At 56.3% G+C, this 16394-nt stretch overlaps 1 protein-coding gene and 1 long non-coding RNA gene across 2 annotated transcripts in view; both read left to right on the top strand.

Moving 5' to 3' along the window:
• Positions 1 to 1662: 1662 nt before the first annotated feature.
• LOC123391147 lies at positions 1663 to 5782 on the top strand. Its single transcript, XR_006605754.1, has 3 exons — positions 1663 to 1896; positions 4264 to 4453; positions 5044 to 5782. It is a non-coding gene; the product is annotated as an uncharacterized LOC123391147 (long non-coding RNA).
• Positions 5783 to 7149: 1367 nt separating this feature from the next.
• FAM222A (family with sequence similarity 222 member A) overlaps positions 7150 to 16394 on the top strand; it is a 52521-nt gene continuing 43276 nt past the window's right edge. The window contains exon 1 of the mRNA XM_004779124.3: positions 7150 to 7270. The gene's annotated coding sequence lies outside the window, so the exon portion shown is untranslated. The remainder of the gene's footprint in view (positions 7271 to 16394) is intronic.

The following is a 16394-nucleotide window of genomic DNA, read 5'->3' as shown; positions in this document are numbered from 1 at the left end:
TTATTTTAAGGCAACGGAATGGCATCTTTGAGCCATAGAATAGTTTATGAAACAGCTGCAGACAGCTTAACAGATCCCCTCCCTGCTGGATCCCAGCCAGAGAGGGGCTCTAGGGCCAGGGCGGAGGCACCTTTCTGGAGCTCTCTGGCCCTGAGCCAGGGGCTGGGGCCTCAGGAGAGAGCCCAAAGCGACTGGGCAGGAAGCAGAGACCTGGCGTATCGACAGCAACAGCGTAGGGCCCAATCAATGCTATCTCCCCAGGCCATGCCTGGCCAGACATTGATTTCTGCGGCTGTTGTTAACTCCCTGTTTATGTAACGCCTGAACTTTGCACAACTGAACCGTTTCATGTGCAGAAGAGAGCCTGTTGCCATGAAAACCAGGCCGCGCGTGACAGCCGGGATGCGGCCGTATCCCTGTTTTATTGGCCTGCGCTGAATGTATTTTAACCTTGATAAGTCAATAACTTTTTATACAAAAGGAGAGCTGCTGGGCAGTCTTGGGAGGGCCTATTGGCCTTTCCAGGCTGAGGTGGGGTGGGGAGGCAGGATAGGCTGGGTTTAATCCTCTGGAAATCTCCCTGCCACCTAGAGCCTGGGAGAACCCGGCCCAGCGGGGCCAGAAGAGCAGAGATCGACCTTGTGGGGGGACATGGGGACCACCCCCACATCCAGTCACTGTTTTTTGCGTGTTAAGGCCTTCAACTAAGTCAGAAAGCTATTACAAAGACCCATCAGGGTTCAGATCTCGGTGCCGCCCACCCAGGAGCTCCATGCCACCTCCAGCAAGGCCACTGATGCCAGCCTCAAGGTCCGTAACATGGGCCAGAGGTTCACTTTCATGGGCTTGCTGCAAGGTTTACAGATCCCAGATGAGAAGCACCTGGGGTGGTGCCTGGTCCGTAGCGGGGCCTGCCTCACTAGATGCATATCCCTGTTACTGTGGCCTCTTTTTTTTACACTAATCATAACTGATGACCTTTTGCAGAGCCCATACGATGCTTCTGGTCCTTCCTTGAAATAAGCAGGGTTAAGTAGTCCCAACTTTCAGTTGAGAAAACTGAGGCCTAGGGAAGCTGCCTGGCTTGTCCCAAGGGGTCCCATGACAAGCTAGTGGTGCTGATTGAAGGAAAGAAATCCTGGACTCCCAGTCCAGTGCTCTTTCCAAACCCCCGACAGCCAACCCCAGACTCGGCTGACATCACTAACTGATGGCAGCACAGCACTCATTCCCTTCTGGGCCTGGTAAGGCCTCAGAATTCCCTTCGACTTGAGACTCAGATGAAACTGGATGCCCCAAGAGGACTCTGGGCTCAAGGCCCACCTCTGGTCCAAACTTACCGCATGATTTTGTGCAACTTCCTTCCCCTCTCTGGGCTTCCTGATCCCCAGGGGTGAAATAAGAGGGATTTAACAATTCCTAGATTCTCTTGGGCTTTCCTAGTGGAAGGGACCCCACCACCTTCTGGTGGCTATCCCAACTCCCCAGGCATCTTGAACCTTCTCCAATTCCATCCACAAATATCGACCCAGAACCTAGTGTGTGCAAGGTAGTGGCAGTACAGCACCAAAGATGATGCCCAGCAGTCCTCCCCACCCCCTGCAGAGCTGACCATGGAGACCAGGAGACAGAAAATAAACAAGTCAACCCACAAGTGCCCAGGGAGTTGCCGACAATAATAAGCACTGCAGAGGGAAAGCAAAGGAAGGGACTCTGGGGAGAATAACTGTAGATGGGGTGGTCAGGAAGGGCTTCTCAGAGGAGGTGACATTTGAGCTGAGACTAAGGTCGTGCAAAGAGCGGAAGGAAGAGTATTCCTGGTAGAGTTTAGGCAAAGGCCTCAGGGAAAGAGTTTGGCACCTGCCAGCGATCAAGAGAGGGTCAAATTGGCTAGAGGTAAGTGTGGCAGGGGCTGGTCCCTGAGGCTCTGTGGGCCTCCTCGTCCCCCATCTCCTGGGCTTCTGGCACCATCTCCCTGGGCCTGCCCTAGGGAGAGGTTCCAGGTACTGGGGGGCAGGGCTGGGTGAATAACAAGGTTACACGTGCTTCTTCTTTCCCCTTTCCTCTAGAAGGAGCATAAAGCGCTCTTTCTTTTCTGCTTATTAATAGCTCTGATTAAATTATCTCTGAAAAACCTACGTGGTATGCACCAATGGGGGCTCGGCTCCCTCCAGGCTCTGGCCTAGATAATGGCAACAAGGGCAGGTGAGGCAGGTGGGGGCTGGAGAGGGAGGCTAGGGCACGCCTGCTACCCCAACCAGGACAAAAATCAGTCTCTGCCTCCCCACCTTCCTCCCCAGGCCAGCTCAGACTCTGACCATCTCCACTCTTGGGGCATTCATATCCCCCTCACTTGGGACACTAGGCCTTTGTGTTGGTGATTCTCTCTGCCAGGACTACTCTTCCCCTCATCCTTCCCCTTGGCTACCTTCTATTCATTTCTCACAGGGCTACTGATCAGCGTTTCCACCATCCCCAACCCACCAGCTGGGGCAGGTGGCTGCTCCAGGCTTTTCCTCCTCCTGTTACCTGAGATGATAACTGCTAGTTGTCTTATCTGTCCCCCCATGAAACTTGAGTCCCACAAGGTCAAGGACTGTGTTTGGATCACTGCTGAATCCCTAGTGGCTAGCACGGAGCAGGCACTTAGGAAATGCTGAAAGAATGAATGAATGAATGAGCAGAGTTAAAGAGGAAATGGGCATGACTAACCTTACGTACATGGGAGGGTGGGAGCAAAAGTTTCAGGTTCCAGACCCCTTGAGGGTCTTGCCTATGTGACAATTAACCCCATTTCACAGATGGGGAAAATCAAGGCACAGAACAAATGAGTCACATGGCTGGAGTCAGGATTCAAACCCAGTTGGTCTGATTCCACCCCCTCCTCCTCTCCCTGCTTCTCCACTACAAAGAAAACCTGAGCCATATTTATTCACTGATTCAGAGATTAATTCAATAAAACTTAATATCGAGTGCTGACTGTATACCAGGCTTGTGGTAGGGCTAACACAGTTCAAATGCAGCCCCTGCCCTCTCAGAGTCCTCTGATTGGTGAGGAAGACTGTCCAATAAGTGGACCCTTATATGAAGGGGGAAGTGCCCCAGCCTGGAGGGCGGTAGTCAGGGAAAGCTTCCCGGAGGAAGTGGCACCCTAGCTAAAATCTGAAGGAGGAGCAAGAGTTGACTACCTGGGGGGAGTCAACTAGTTGAAATGGACAGAATGGGTAAAGGACTGGAAGTCAGAGAGACACCTGGGAAGATGTGCAGGCATTTTAGCAAGACGGGAACATAAGAGGTATACAGGGTCAGTGAGGACTGAGGTGTTCTCTGTCACCCAACCCCCTCAGGGCCTCTTGAACCCCTGGCCAGAGCCAACATTCAAGCACTGGCCTGCCTAGTGGTTCCGTGGACCGTGGCAAATCTATCTCGACACTGTCTCCATTTACATAATGCAGAGTTATTGCACATGACCACAGCAAGGGGAGGCTGGATCAAGGCTGGGAACTGGGCAGCCAGGGGGCATGGATAGGAAGGCCTGAACTCAGGGAGATGGGCACTGTATGAGTGTGGGAGGCTATATGTGAAGGCCTGCAGCTGAGCATCTCTGAGACCCTTCACCTGCCTGGACGGGTGTGAGAGGCACCTGCAAGATGGAGCTGTCCACCTGCGGAGCTACGTTCCAGCCTGTTCTGCCTGAAATTCCACCACTAGCTCATCATGGCCTCACAGACCTTTGGAGGTAGAGGGGCCTTTGAGACCTTCTAAACCCCTGGCTGGACATTGGAACCACAGTTGAACCTTTGGAAGCCACTAAGTCAGGGAGGGGTGCCAGCTCGCAACAGCCTGATTGGTAGGGCTGGGTTGTATGTCCCACACTCCATTTTACAACAGAGGAAACTGAGGTCCAAAGATGAGAGGAATCCTGCCTTCAAGGCCACACCCTGTCAATTAGTGGCTGGCACAGGGTGCAATAAATCAAGATCAGGGGCTCAGGCATTTGGGACCTGGTTCTGTCATTGTGTGACCTTGTGCAAGTCACATGGCCTTCCTTGGCTGTAAGATGTGGACTGTAATTGAATAGACCTTCCAGGGGTGCTGTGAAGGTAAAAGGAGGTAGAAATACATGATATAAACAGCACTGAGCATGTGCCCTGCACATAGTAGGTGTCCAAGCCAACTTATGATGGAAAAAAGCCCAAACTTAGGAAAATAGATGGTTTGGCCCCACAGTCTTCTTCTCCACTTCCCGCCCTTTCTTCACAGGGTTTTGGTTGTTACCGTGTTGTCCCTGCACCTGGCTTGAGTCCTGCCCCATATTCTCTCCACCTGTCCACACCCTGGGTCCACCCAGTGCGTTGCCCTGGCAACTTGCCCTGACGTCACTAACAGGTCTGGTGGCTGGCCCCTGGAGCAGTGAGAGAGGAAGCAGCCGGGGATGGGATCAAGTTCACAGGTAAATCCCCACCCCCACCCCAACTCCAAGAGGGTTGGGTGGGACAGCCCAGGAGAACTAGAGCAGGACCCTAAAACCAGGAGCTGCTGGGAATGGCACTTGTGGCAGCCACTCGAGGGCCTGAAACAGGGCCAGCTCCTGCCCTAGATAAGACAGGGGGTGGCCTACTTGGTCAGCCCTGGAGCTCCCCCACGGGCGCCTCTCAGGCTGTGGATAGGGGGAGGTTGGCTGGCATAAAGTAGGCTAGCCAACCCGCGCCCGCCGCCCCCGTCCCCACCAGCCTGTATAAGCAGCCCATCTCACTGGGTACACTCACAAGGGTCTTCAAAGCCTTCCAGGTCTAGATGACTACAGTTGGCATTTACTGTGCACTTACTGTGTTCTGAATCCTTTCCAGCAATAACGTTTTGTTCACACAACAACCCCCTCCGATAGGCATTATGATACACACACACGAGACGAGGCACAAAACCATGAAGGTACATGTCCAAAGCCAATAGCTACCAAGTTCCATGGGATTCCACGGGGTCACATGGACATAGCTTGACCGTGCTCAGAGGAGTTCTGGCTGCGGCTTTGCATTACTGTAGGGATCCTGAAGTCTCTCCTGGAAAGCTGGCTCCCCAACTTGCTGTGGAATGGACACATGGCAACTGAGAGAACTATTCCTCCCAGGATTCAGTTTCTCCAGCTATAAAATGGGACTGCTAAGCAAGCCACCCATGGGCTGTCAGACAGACCTGTTGAGAACCTATGAAACTGCTTAGAAAGTAAAAGGCAAAAAAAAAAAAAAAAAAAAAAGAAAGAAAGGAAGAAAGAAAGAAAGCAAAAGGCCAGGTGCAGTACAGTTTGATGGAGTCAAAATTTGGGTACCAGGTGATGCTGTGCCTCAGTTTCCCTGTTTGTTAAATGGAGGAGAATACCAGGACCTGCCGTCCATATCTGTGGTGTGGATACCATGAGGTGGACGTTGTGAAGAGCTCAGCGCAGTGCCGGGGTATATAGTTCGTGGTGCATGATCTCAACTGTGATGCCAAAAATCGTTCAATGCCAAAAATATGCCTTGGGGCAAAGCACTCCGGACAGAGTGTCACTTCATATATCTTAGCCTCAATTTCCTCTATAAACTGGGAGAATAGTACCTACCATATCGGTTTTCTCATCTGTAAAATAGAGGTGATAATACCTATCTTACCAGCTTGTGAACATTAGAGTACTTTGTTACATAAGTTCTAGTTTATTATCTTTAACAAATTCCTCATAGGATTGTTTTCCAAATTAAAAGAAACAATGCAGATAATGCTCTTAGCAGAGTGTCTTGCCTCAAATATGTGCTCAATAAAAAATACCGGTTTTTCCAACTCGGGGTCCCGACAAAGGGAATACAAATACCAGCATGCTCTGCGCCCCAAGTCGGGGCCCCTCCGCCCAGCGTCTGCGCGCCGCACGCCGGGAGTTGCAGTCCTCGAGAGGCAGGTCCCGCCTCGCCCCAGCCTGGGGGAGGAGGTTGGAGAGCCGCCCTGCCGGCCTTTGAATTTTGCCGCGAAAAGCGCGCGTGGCGGCCCCCGGCCCCGCCCCCCGCAGGACGCGGCGCCGCGTCACCCTGGTAACCGCCTCTCGGCCGCCGCTGATTGGGCCGGACCTCAGGGGGCGGGCGGGGGGCGAGACGCCGCGACCGCTCCGGCGCTCGCGCCTGTCAGTCGGGCCGGAGCGGAGCAACTGGCGGCACTGCTGAGCCGGCGGCTCTGCGGAGAGGCTGCATGCTCTAGCCGAGGGAGGTGAAGAGCCGAGCCCGCTACCTGCGGGACGCGGCGTGCGGCACCTGGGCCTGAGGCGGGGCGGGGCGGGAAGAGGCGAGGCGAGGCGAGGCGAGGCGAGGCGAGGCGAAGCGAAGCGAAGCGCCGGCGCGCGTCAGGCGGCGCGAGGCTGATCCCCGGGAGCCCCTGCGCGCCGCCAGGGGCCATGGGCGCGTGAGAGCCCGGCGCGCGCCGCCCCTGCTGCAGCTTGCGAGCTCGCACGTCCGGTGTACCGTGCTCTGGGCCGTTCCTACGTCCGCCCTGCGCCACCCGGACCGGTTATTTCGCGGCGCCTAGGCCCCCTGGGCTGCCATCCGAGCCTCCGCCGCCCGCTGCCGCCGCCGCTGCCGCCACTCTCCAGCTTCCCCTCCCCCCACACCCAGGGCTCGGAGTAGGAGGAGGAGGGGCCAGTACGTTCTCGTCGCCGCTCTTTGCAACCTGCGGGGGTCGGTGCATTGACCGGCGAGGAACCGGGGCCGCTGCAGGTGCGTGCAACCCCGGAGGAGACGACCCCCCTCACACCCCCAGGCGGACCGGGGCACTGCGAGCCTCTGGCGGGCGGTCGAGCGAGAGGAAGCAACAAAGACAGGCTGCAGCTGGGGCCGGCGAGAGGGGCCGTGGCCGCCGGGCTCCTGGCGCGAGCAGAGAGGGCGCCCCGGGGAGCGGCGCGGGCAGAGCTGCAGCCCTGAGCGGGACCCCGAGGGGAGGCGCAGCGCCGCCCGCCGGACGTGGTGAGCACAGGCCCCGGAGAGGATGCGCCACCTGAGCGCCCGAACGGCCCAGGTCCTGGGCGGGTACGACCCACGCTGAGCGGAGAGACCGGCCACCCCTGACTTCGGACGGCGCGAGTCGGTGCCTGGATCATCCTCACGGACAGCGTCCCTTTGCACCCGGAGAAAGGTATCGGCCCCCAAGGGGGTCTCCCTCAGGCAGTCTCTGCCGCCTCTGCATGGCTGCGACCCGACGAGCGAAGAGTCGTCGCCGCTGAGACCTGGTGCCCTTCAACGGCCTGGCTGATCTGGTGAGTTCCGCGGGGCGGGGTTCCGGGCTGGAGCCGGGGGCACTCCCTGGCGTCGGGGCGGCCGGATCAGAAATAAAGGGGCCCTGAGCTGTTGGGAATCCTGAAGCAGCGATGCTCCTTCTCTTGCCCCCGCCCTTTCCCGCTCACACACAACTTGTCTAGACCGGCCAAGCGGCCGGCATGGAGCTTGGGAGCCTGTTGGGGGACTCCACGGAGCCTCGGGTGAGGCGTATGCCAGAGAGGAAAGGTCACCCCACCCCTAAAGCCAACAGACAAAGGTAGTAGCTCCATCTTGCGAAAATTCCCAGGGAACTCCCGCGTCTTGGAGGGCCAAGGAGGAGGGTATCCAGGATGGAACCCTTGGGGTGCTCCCGAGCAGCCTCTTAGGTCCTCAGGGGACATCCGCTTAGCGGTGGTTGTGGAGTCCCAGCCATGCAGGTGGTTGCGTTTGAGGATTGTGCCCTCCAATGCTAGATCATAGCAGGGTCTCCCGTACAGCCCTCATTCCTTCAAAAATCTCACGGGGATGGTGGGTTTCCCAGTGGGGCCACAGCCTGACGTCACTGCCAGGCATCTGACCTCACTGGGGTTGCCGTAGCGACCGGACTTGCATTGACCTAGGGTCGGAGGGGGCGGGGTCATGGTAACCTGGATGTCTTTGGGTAATGAGGGGATGAAGGCAGATCCTACCCCCGCCCCCAGCCTCAACTGTGGTCCTCTGACCTAAATCCCCAGCTCTTCATGAGGTGGGGGAGGGAAGCAGTGCCAGCTGTCCCTGCTGATGCTCCTCCCCCCAAGGACAGGTGTTCAGTTTTGCCCATATAGCCTGGCACTGCCTGGGGGCTCAGGACTGCCAAATAGAGCAACTTTGTGCTTTCAAAAGGGATGCTACAGAGAAGACTTCCTCGAACCCCATTATAAACCCAGCCAGCAGGTTGAAGTTCCCAGGGTCCCTAGAGAGACCCTGGAGACCTAGAGGTCCCCCCCAAAAGAGGCCACTTCCGCTCAGGAAAAAGGTGCAGGGAAGGTGCAGAGGAGCTGCTGCCTGCTACCCCTCAAGTCCAGGGGTTCCCCCTGCTGCACAACACCAAGGTGAAGGGCCTTGGCCAAGCCTGGACTCCTGTCTTCCCCGCTCTCCTTTTGCTGTTTAAGATGATTCTGACAAGCACAGTATGGTGCTCATTAAATGAATGGAGGGCAAGTCAGTCCCGTCAGTGCCAAGGTCTGAAAAAAGTGTGTCCCTGCCAGGGGCTAGCTTTGATGGGAGTCAGGCACTGGCCCTCTCTGCCGCACACTCCCCGCCCCTCACAATGCCCTAGCCCTGGCCCTGTGCCTTGTGAAGGCCCAGAAAACCCCCAGCCAGTATCCTGCTGCTGGGTTCTTCGATTCGTCTTGAGTTCCTTCCAGCAATTGCTATTATTGTCGGATGTGGGTGAAAGTGGTGTGATCGCATTTGGAGGTAAAGGTTAGAGAACCGTGGTACTGCTTCGTTGTGGGGCGGGGTGAGAGCAGAGGGAAGTGTGTGGGGGGTTATTATGAGAGCCAGGCCCCAGTCTGGATGCAGGTAGCATTTTTTCTCTTCTACTCCCAGGCTCTCTAGCTAGATTAACAGGTCAATAAATATCAGTGGAGCTGCTTTGAGGGGCTTGGCAGGGAGATGATATTTCCAGCTGAAATGGTGTCATTAAACAGGCTTCCAAGGACAGAGCAACAGCAGATGGGGGCGGGGGGAGAAGTGGGAGAGGTGGGCAGAAGGGCTGTTTGCGCTGCCTCTCGAAGCTTCCCAGTTTAGAAACAAACCCGGAGTGTGCGCCAGAGCTCCACAAACACAGGCGGTTGGAGGTCCTCCTCGGAGTATTTACACTTCCACAGCCAAAGCTGAGGGAAAGGCTGTCAGAATTGGGCAATTCCTTCTGTTCCCTTCCCTGGGCTTGGCAGTAGTACCCAGCGACGAGCAGGAGGGGATGCCAGCTTACCCGGCGTCTCCCCGCTTGCCAGGCACTGCATAGGGGGAGCTCAGTTACCACTCAGAGTGGCTCACACGTGGTGGCCCATTTTATAGATGAGGAAAACAGTCTCAGGTGCACAGCCCCGCAGTTCTGAAGTGCCTCGGCACCAGCACCAAAGTCCCCAGGTCTTCCCACCCTTCCCTGTGGGGAGAGGAAGCCTTACACCACTTGTTGGACAGGGTCCCCACAAGAGTGGTGAGCTGTCAGCTATAGAGGGAGTCTGGCCATGAAGAGGCCTTCCCACACTGAAACCTGAGTTTGAATCCTTGCTTACAGGATACTCTTGAGCTGAGTAGTAACTTGTTTGCTGGCCTTGCGGACAGCCTGCTCTCCTCACCCCTGGCACCCCCTTTCTCCTGCACTGGGGGAAGTAAGGTGGGCCATGAAACCTGCCCATGGTTTCATGGGGAGGCATTGAGAGAGATGCCCCTTCTAGCTCCCCACCAGGAGGGTTGAGACTGCACTCTGTCACCTCAGGGACCCTCCAGGTACACACTCCCCTGTTAGAGAAGTCAAGGATGTCGATGGGTCAACAGCAACATTGGTAGATGTGGCTCCTGACCAGTCTGAAGGTTGGCAAGGGCCCTCTGGGAGGGGTGCACTGGGACTCTTGGGACCAAACAGAATCCACCAGACAGAGTGCAGAGCTTGTACTGGGCATTGGGTGTGGTCTATGAGTGCTGGGGTGTGCTGGATGAGGGGAAGCAGGGACCCTGGAGACTTAGGTGGGATGGGAGAGATTGAAGCAGGGGACAGGATCCAGTTAGGGCTCTTTAACAGGGATGGTATCCCTGACCAGTCTCCTCTTTCAAGGTTAGCTCCCACTCACCCCAGTAATCCTTATCTCACTTGTCTAATTCCGCCTAAGCTCGTAAGTTCCCCCATCCCGTGTCTCTTCTGAGCCTCACAGTTGTTCTGGCCATGGCCTGGGCTGGGTTGCTTAAACCCCATTGGTGGGCAGTGGCTCATGGTTAAGAGCCACGGGATGGAATGGGTCCACCCTTGTTGGCTGTGTGACCTTGGGTGAGCAGCTTTGCCTCTCTGAGCCTCATCCTCAGAACAATGCCTCGAAGGACTCAGCCCAGTCCCTCCTGGAGCCAAAGATCAAAGACTGCAGGGTAGGCAGAGACCCTTACAGCCACCCTCCACTTGGTCTCCCACCTACCTACCCAGGGCACCCCACGTGGTGAGCACACGTGGCTCCCTCCTACCTGAGTTCCTACAGGGCTGGGCCCTGGCCAGCGCCCTCCTGCCGCCCCCCAAAACCTCTCCCGCCCCCCTCCATCTTCTAGTCCTTCACAAACCGGAGGAAGCAATAGGAGCAGCTCATATTCATGAACCGTAATTCAATCAGGCGGCGATTCCTCTGGGCTCGGGGCGGGGGTGAGAACGAGGAGGCGCGCACAAAAGGGCCGCTTTATTACCTCCCGCGGGCCGGGAATTGCTGCTCTCCCCCAGCAGCGGCCGGAGCCGCCTTTATTGTGTTAACCCATTTGCGTGTCAAGAGCTATTGTGCGCTTTCTCCTCCGGTGCCTGGCGAACTGCGGGCGGAGGGCTGCGCGCCGGGCCGGTCACCTCCGCGGGCGCCGCCCACCGCCCTGATTGGTTGCTAAGTGATTTGCATCCAAGGTAATCACTTTTATCTCAGAAGGATGTCGACTATAATTATAAGCTACTGACATCTTTTGAAATCTGCCTAATGACTACTTTAGTCTGCACGCGCTGGGGGTGGGGAAGGGAATTCTGGAGGCTGGGGTGGGCGGGGAGGAGGCTGGTAGGGGGATGGATTCCTTACACCTGGACCACTGATTCGTTACTTGAGAAATACCGGAGTGCCTCCTGCTTGCCTGGAACAAAAGAGAGGTTCTGATCGGGCTAGCGGTTGCTCGTGTGGGCGGAGTTAGTACCATTTCAGAGATGGGGAAATAGAGGCCTGGAGGAATGAGCTACCAGCTCAGAGTCATATATGCAATAAGTGGTTGGAACTGCGGGTCTCTCTGCCCCCCCCCCAAATCCATGTGCTGGTCCCCGGATGAGGTGTAGACAGAAATAATAGCGGTGAGCCTTCCTGGGTTGGAGGTCACCTGTCTGGTACCTCTTGGGATGTATGTCATCGCCTTAAGGAATGCAGGCGCTGTTACTACATTTTACTGGGAAGGAAACAAGCACAGGGAGGTTAACTTCCCTGCCCAAGGTCACAGAGCCAGGAAGGCGCACAAGCAAGAAGTCCGTTGGTGGCCAGAAGTGGGAGTGCGGAAGGCAACATGGCCAGTGAGAAGCCAATGAAAGAGTGAGCCTGGGGCTCCAGCTACTCCCCTCCCCCACCCCCAACCTCCTGGGTCCGCTTGGGATCAGGCATTGAGCTGGGCAAGGGCACCCTGCTGGCCACTGTCTGTGTGGCAGGGCTCTAAGCCATCAGATGGCCCACAGCCTCCATGGGGTGGAAGAGGAGCCTGCAGTTAACTCGAATTCTGGTCAGAGCCAGAGGAAGGGCTGGTGGATGGAAAAACTGCAGCTGGTCATGGAGGGCTTCCTTACAGAGGGGGCTTTTGCTCTTGGGCTTGAGGACTCGGTGGATCTGCCCCATGTGGAGTAAATGATAATGATGTTGGCAGAGGGACTTTGAGATTCCAGGACATGACCAGGAAGGGCAGTGGGAGCTTATAATAGGGAAGAGGTAAAGGGAGAAAAACTAAAAGAGTGTGCTGGGCCTCAAGTACTGAGCTAAGTAAGTACTTGATGTGTCTAGGGAAGAACAACCTGAAGCCAGCAAATCTGGGTGCAGAGAGGTCAGTCTGGCAACCTTTGCAGGGCCTTAGGAGTTGCGCCTGAACCCTGGGCTCCTGCACTTTCACGGCTGTGTGCCGTCAGACAAGTCACTTTGCCTCTCTGGGCCTCACTTTTCTCATTCGTTCAAGGAAGTACTGGCAGTTTGCCCCCAGGCTTGTGGGTGGCATGCGTTTAAGTGTGCAGAGTTCCCCGGGTGAGTCGGAGCCCTTCAGAAGTGGGTGGGCTCAGGCACAGGCCCCAACCAGTCACCCCAGCCCCACAGCAAATCAGCATCCCAGCCACAGCAGCTGTTTGGGGCCCTGGGAAGCCCCTGCCATTGTGCAGAGGGCACAGGGGACAAAGGCCTGGGAGGTCAGGGAGTAAGGCCGAGGCTGGCTTTGAACAGGCTCCTGGGGATGGGGACTTAATGATGCAGAACTTAATGACCCGGAGTCTGTGGGGAGGAGGGGCCTCCCTTGGAGGAAGAGGAGGAGGAGGGCAGTCCAGCAGCCAGCTGTCTGCTCCAGGATCCCCTGCCAAGGCAGGGGCAGCTTCCCCACAGGGTCCAGGTTTGAGCTTGGCATTGCGAGAGGTGGAAGGGCATAGCCTTCCAGCCTGCAGTCCCTGGGACCTGAACTGGGAGCCTGGCCCTGTCCCTCAGCATCTGTGTGACCTCCCTCTCCTCATCTGTTACATGGGCCAGGGGTCCATGTCGGAGGGCAGCTGTGAGGCTTGGCAGGAGCCCATAGTGAGCAGGCAGTAAACAGGACCTGCTATTTTTACTCTTTATTCACCCGTTCATTCAGAGAGCTCACTGCTCTGTGCCAGGCTCCCTGCCAGGTGCTGGGGACACAGAAGTGAGCATGCCCAGTTGCCTTAAAAGGTGGTGAGGCCTCAGACCCCCCATCACAGTGCAGCGGGTCGGTCACCACAGTACAAGAATTCACAGTGTTCAGGCACCATGCCAGGGGTAGGGGGACTGCAGTGGACAGGCTTCATATGGCCCCTGCCCTTCGGGGCTCCAGTTTCTCAAAGCAGGCTAGGAAATCAGAGGCAGAAGCCATTACTACCAGCTGGGAGAACCAGGGAGGGCTCCCTGGAGGAGGAGAAGGAGGAAGAGGAGGGATTTTCAATGGCCAGCCTTGGAGATTTCTGTCTAAAGCCTTTTTGCCTATTATGGGGCTCACAGGACACTGCCAGCCTCTGCTGTGCCCCAGACTAAGCTTCCTGCTTTGACACTTTGTTCTCTCATTTAATCCTCCTATGATTGTGGGAAGGGTATTTTTATCCCTGTGGTGTAAATGAAGAAACTGAGGCTTAGCAAGGTAAAATGACAGCCCGGGGCACCCTGGCAGATCAGCAGAATCCCCTTGGCTATCCGTGCTAGCTTCGCCTGTCTTCTTCCTGGGAAGGAAGGCAGGTGGAGAGTATCCTAGGATCCTAGGGCAGGGGCCTAGGGGACCCAGTTCTAGGCCAGCTGTTTTCCTTATGAGATGCATGACCTTGAGCTCAAGTTACCTCCCACCCCAGCCCAGCCTCAGCTGTGTCCTCTGTAAAATGTCAAGGATGGCAAATCTGTGGCAGGCCTGGCTTGCCTTCCACCGCTGTGCCCTTGGCAGACATCGCCAATCAATTGCCGCCCTTTTCCCCTGCTGAGTTCTTCCCCTGACCTTGGGTTCTTTCCAGGGCTCTGGGCAGGCAGCTCCAATCAATCAGTGGGGCCTGTGAGCTGAAGCCTGCTTGCCTGCCTGGCCTTGATGAGCTCAGAGGTCTCTCCCGGCCCATCTCCATATGGTAGCAGAATGAGGGACACTGGGGGGTCTTCTCCGTGGATGTAGGTGGTTCTGCGGTCGAAGGAGCTGTTGAAGTGTAAGAGTCCCGTTACCTTCCTCCAGCTCCCCGAGAGACCTATGTCTGTGTGGCCCAGTGCATGCTCATTTCAAGTGCTCTGGGTGGATTCCAAAAGCATTCCACCTGCATAATAATAACAGCCTTTACTGAGCTCTTCCTGAGAGTTTGGTCCTTCACAGATACCCTCTCATTCATCATTCTGCAGAGCACTGCATTGTGCCTCTTGGCTCCTCTAGGAAGACATCTTAACCCATTTTAGAGATGAGGAAATTGAGGCTCAGAGCCATTAAACAGAATAGGGTAATGTACTTTGATGAGCAGCTATGCTGACATTCACACTCAGATCTCAAGGTCCACAGCCTAAAGCTGGCTCAAGTGTGGCAGGCAGCCAAGGCAGGCTTCCTGGAGGAGGTGTCGTTAAAGCCCTGGTAGGCTTCTGACAGGCAGAGCTGGTCCTTCTAAGAAAGGGGTGGAGCCCCTTCTGGGTGAAGCGAACAGCGTGAGAAGCAGCTCAGAGATAGGGAGGCAGGAGTCACCTAGTGTGGGTTGAGGGTCCTATAATGTGGCTGGACATGGCTGGAATATGGAGACATGGGGGACTATGACAGGAGCCAGGGCTGGTCTTGGCTTCTGGACTCCATGGTAGGGAACTGTGGCAGCTCTTTAACCAGAGGAATGCTCCTGGCCCATCTTGGTATATTCATTCAGTGTTTCCTCAAACCCAGGGCGGGTTAGCTGGTGCTTGGGGCTACCTCTGGTCTACCGGAAGCTATAGCCCGAAGCAGTGTAGAATGAATAAGCGAATGGATGCTCCCTGGGCTGACATGCTCCCGACTTCCCAGGAGGCCCAGCTGCGTGGAGGAGAGAGACCAGAGGCCTGGGGTGGTGGTGGAGTGAGGGAGCCAGCCAGGCCGATACCCGGGGCCCTGGCTTCGCTGTCGGCACTCCACACCTTGCCACCCATCCCCACAGCCCCACCTCAGCCTCTCCCCCAAGCTGTTCACGCCTGGTGGGCAGCCTGGACCCGGTGCTTGGGGGGATAAAAGATGAGGGTTCGTGACCATTTTTTAACTCCGTAAAGGGAGAGACGAGCTGCGGGCTGCAGGCCGAAGATATAATTAGTGCGCAGCGGTGGCGCTTTCTTGATTTAGCTTCTGAGAGAACAAGACAAGGATGTTATACCCAATTAGCAGTAACATCCAGTCGGAGCCTCAATAGGTGAGATAACAAGCTATTTTTATGACTTTTCTTTCCCAGCTTGGAAGGGGCGGGGGAAGGGGGTATCGGGGCCTTATTGCTTTTCATCGGGGAACAATTATTAGTGATCTCAGGATTTCCCAAAGCCAAATGATGCATTTTTGAAACCAAACAAGCAAGCATCCCTGGGCGGCAGCTGGGGGGGTAGGAAGGGGCAGGGTAGGCTGGCATTTTGAGGCCAAGAGTAGTAGAAGGGGTGCAGGCCCCTTGCCCCCATTCTAGAATCTTTCCGAAAAAACTCCCCAAAGCAGAGCCTATTGCTTCGGCAAGGGCAGCCTGGGCCCCTGAGATATTCTCAGTGTCTGCCTTGATTTCCCTGCCTGCTTCCCAGAGACCTAGGGAGACTGGACCAGTTCCCCTGGGGATGAGGAAGGAGCCAGTTCTGCTGGCTCCTGGCAGTTCTTCCTGGCACCATCCTAGACATTTCTGCCAACTGGGCCAGTGGTTCTGGCTTCTCAGCCTCAAACCTGCCATTGCACTCTGCTTGCTGGACACCCCCCCCCCCCCCCGTGATGGCTCATACTGCCTCGACCACCCTCCTGCCTGTCCTCGTCCCAGACCCATGCTCTGGCAGGGCTGAGGGGTGATTAGCTCCTCTCTCTCCCCCTTCTTTACCCCCGCAGCCGGGGCACCCAGCACCGGCCAAGTCTCCACCGGGCTGGGAAACCCTGCCAAGCCCCACCCCAGCTGCCTGGCCACACTCCGAGTCCTGGCGAGGGCTGGGGGATACCCAGAGAGGGAGCTGGTGGGGCTGTCATGATACCCCATCAGCTTGGGCCCCACGCCCAGAGCAGGTTCCTGGGCCTCCGCCCATCCTGCAGTATCCAGCCCCACCCTGCCCTGAATCCCATCTCCCCGTCTGTGTGGAACCCCACACTCGAGGTTCAAACAACTGACAAATCCAGCCATGCAAAGTGGGAGTTTAATTGCAAACAGTTTTTATGGATCATGGGCCCATCTGTGCCACCATATGCAAAAGGGAAAAAAAAAATTCCCATAAAAAAAAAAATTCTCCCTGCCCCACACCCCAAACTGACTCCAAATGGAGTGGTTGCCAAGGTTTTGGTGGCTGGAGCCAAGCACAGAGCAGGGATGCATCCGGGGGGCTTCCTGCTGAGTGGGCCTGGCAAAGTCAGGGAGCTGGTGGGGGGACAAGGGGGACTGCTGATCATCACTCAGTTTGCCTCTGCAAACTGCCAGCGTTTTGAATCCCCAGGGGTCTTCCACAGCTCCGGGCC

The sequence above is a fragment of the Mustela putorius genome, unplaced genomic scaffold (genome assembly GCF_011764305.1).
Source record: "Mustela putorius furo isolate JIRA1106 unplaced genomic scaffold, ASM1176430v1.1 tig00000193_pilon_pilon_pilon, whole genome shotgun sequence".
In the NCBI taxonomy this organism is placed as follows: domain Eukaryota; kingdom Metazoa; phylum Chordata; class Mammalia; order Carnivora; family Mustelidae; genus Mustela; species Mustela putorius.
This window is presented reverse-complemented; position numbering and strand designations above follow the sequence as displayed.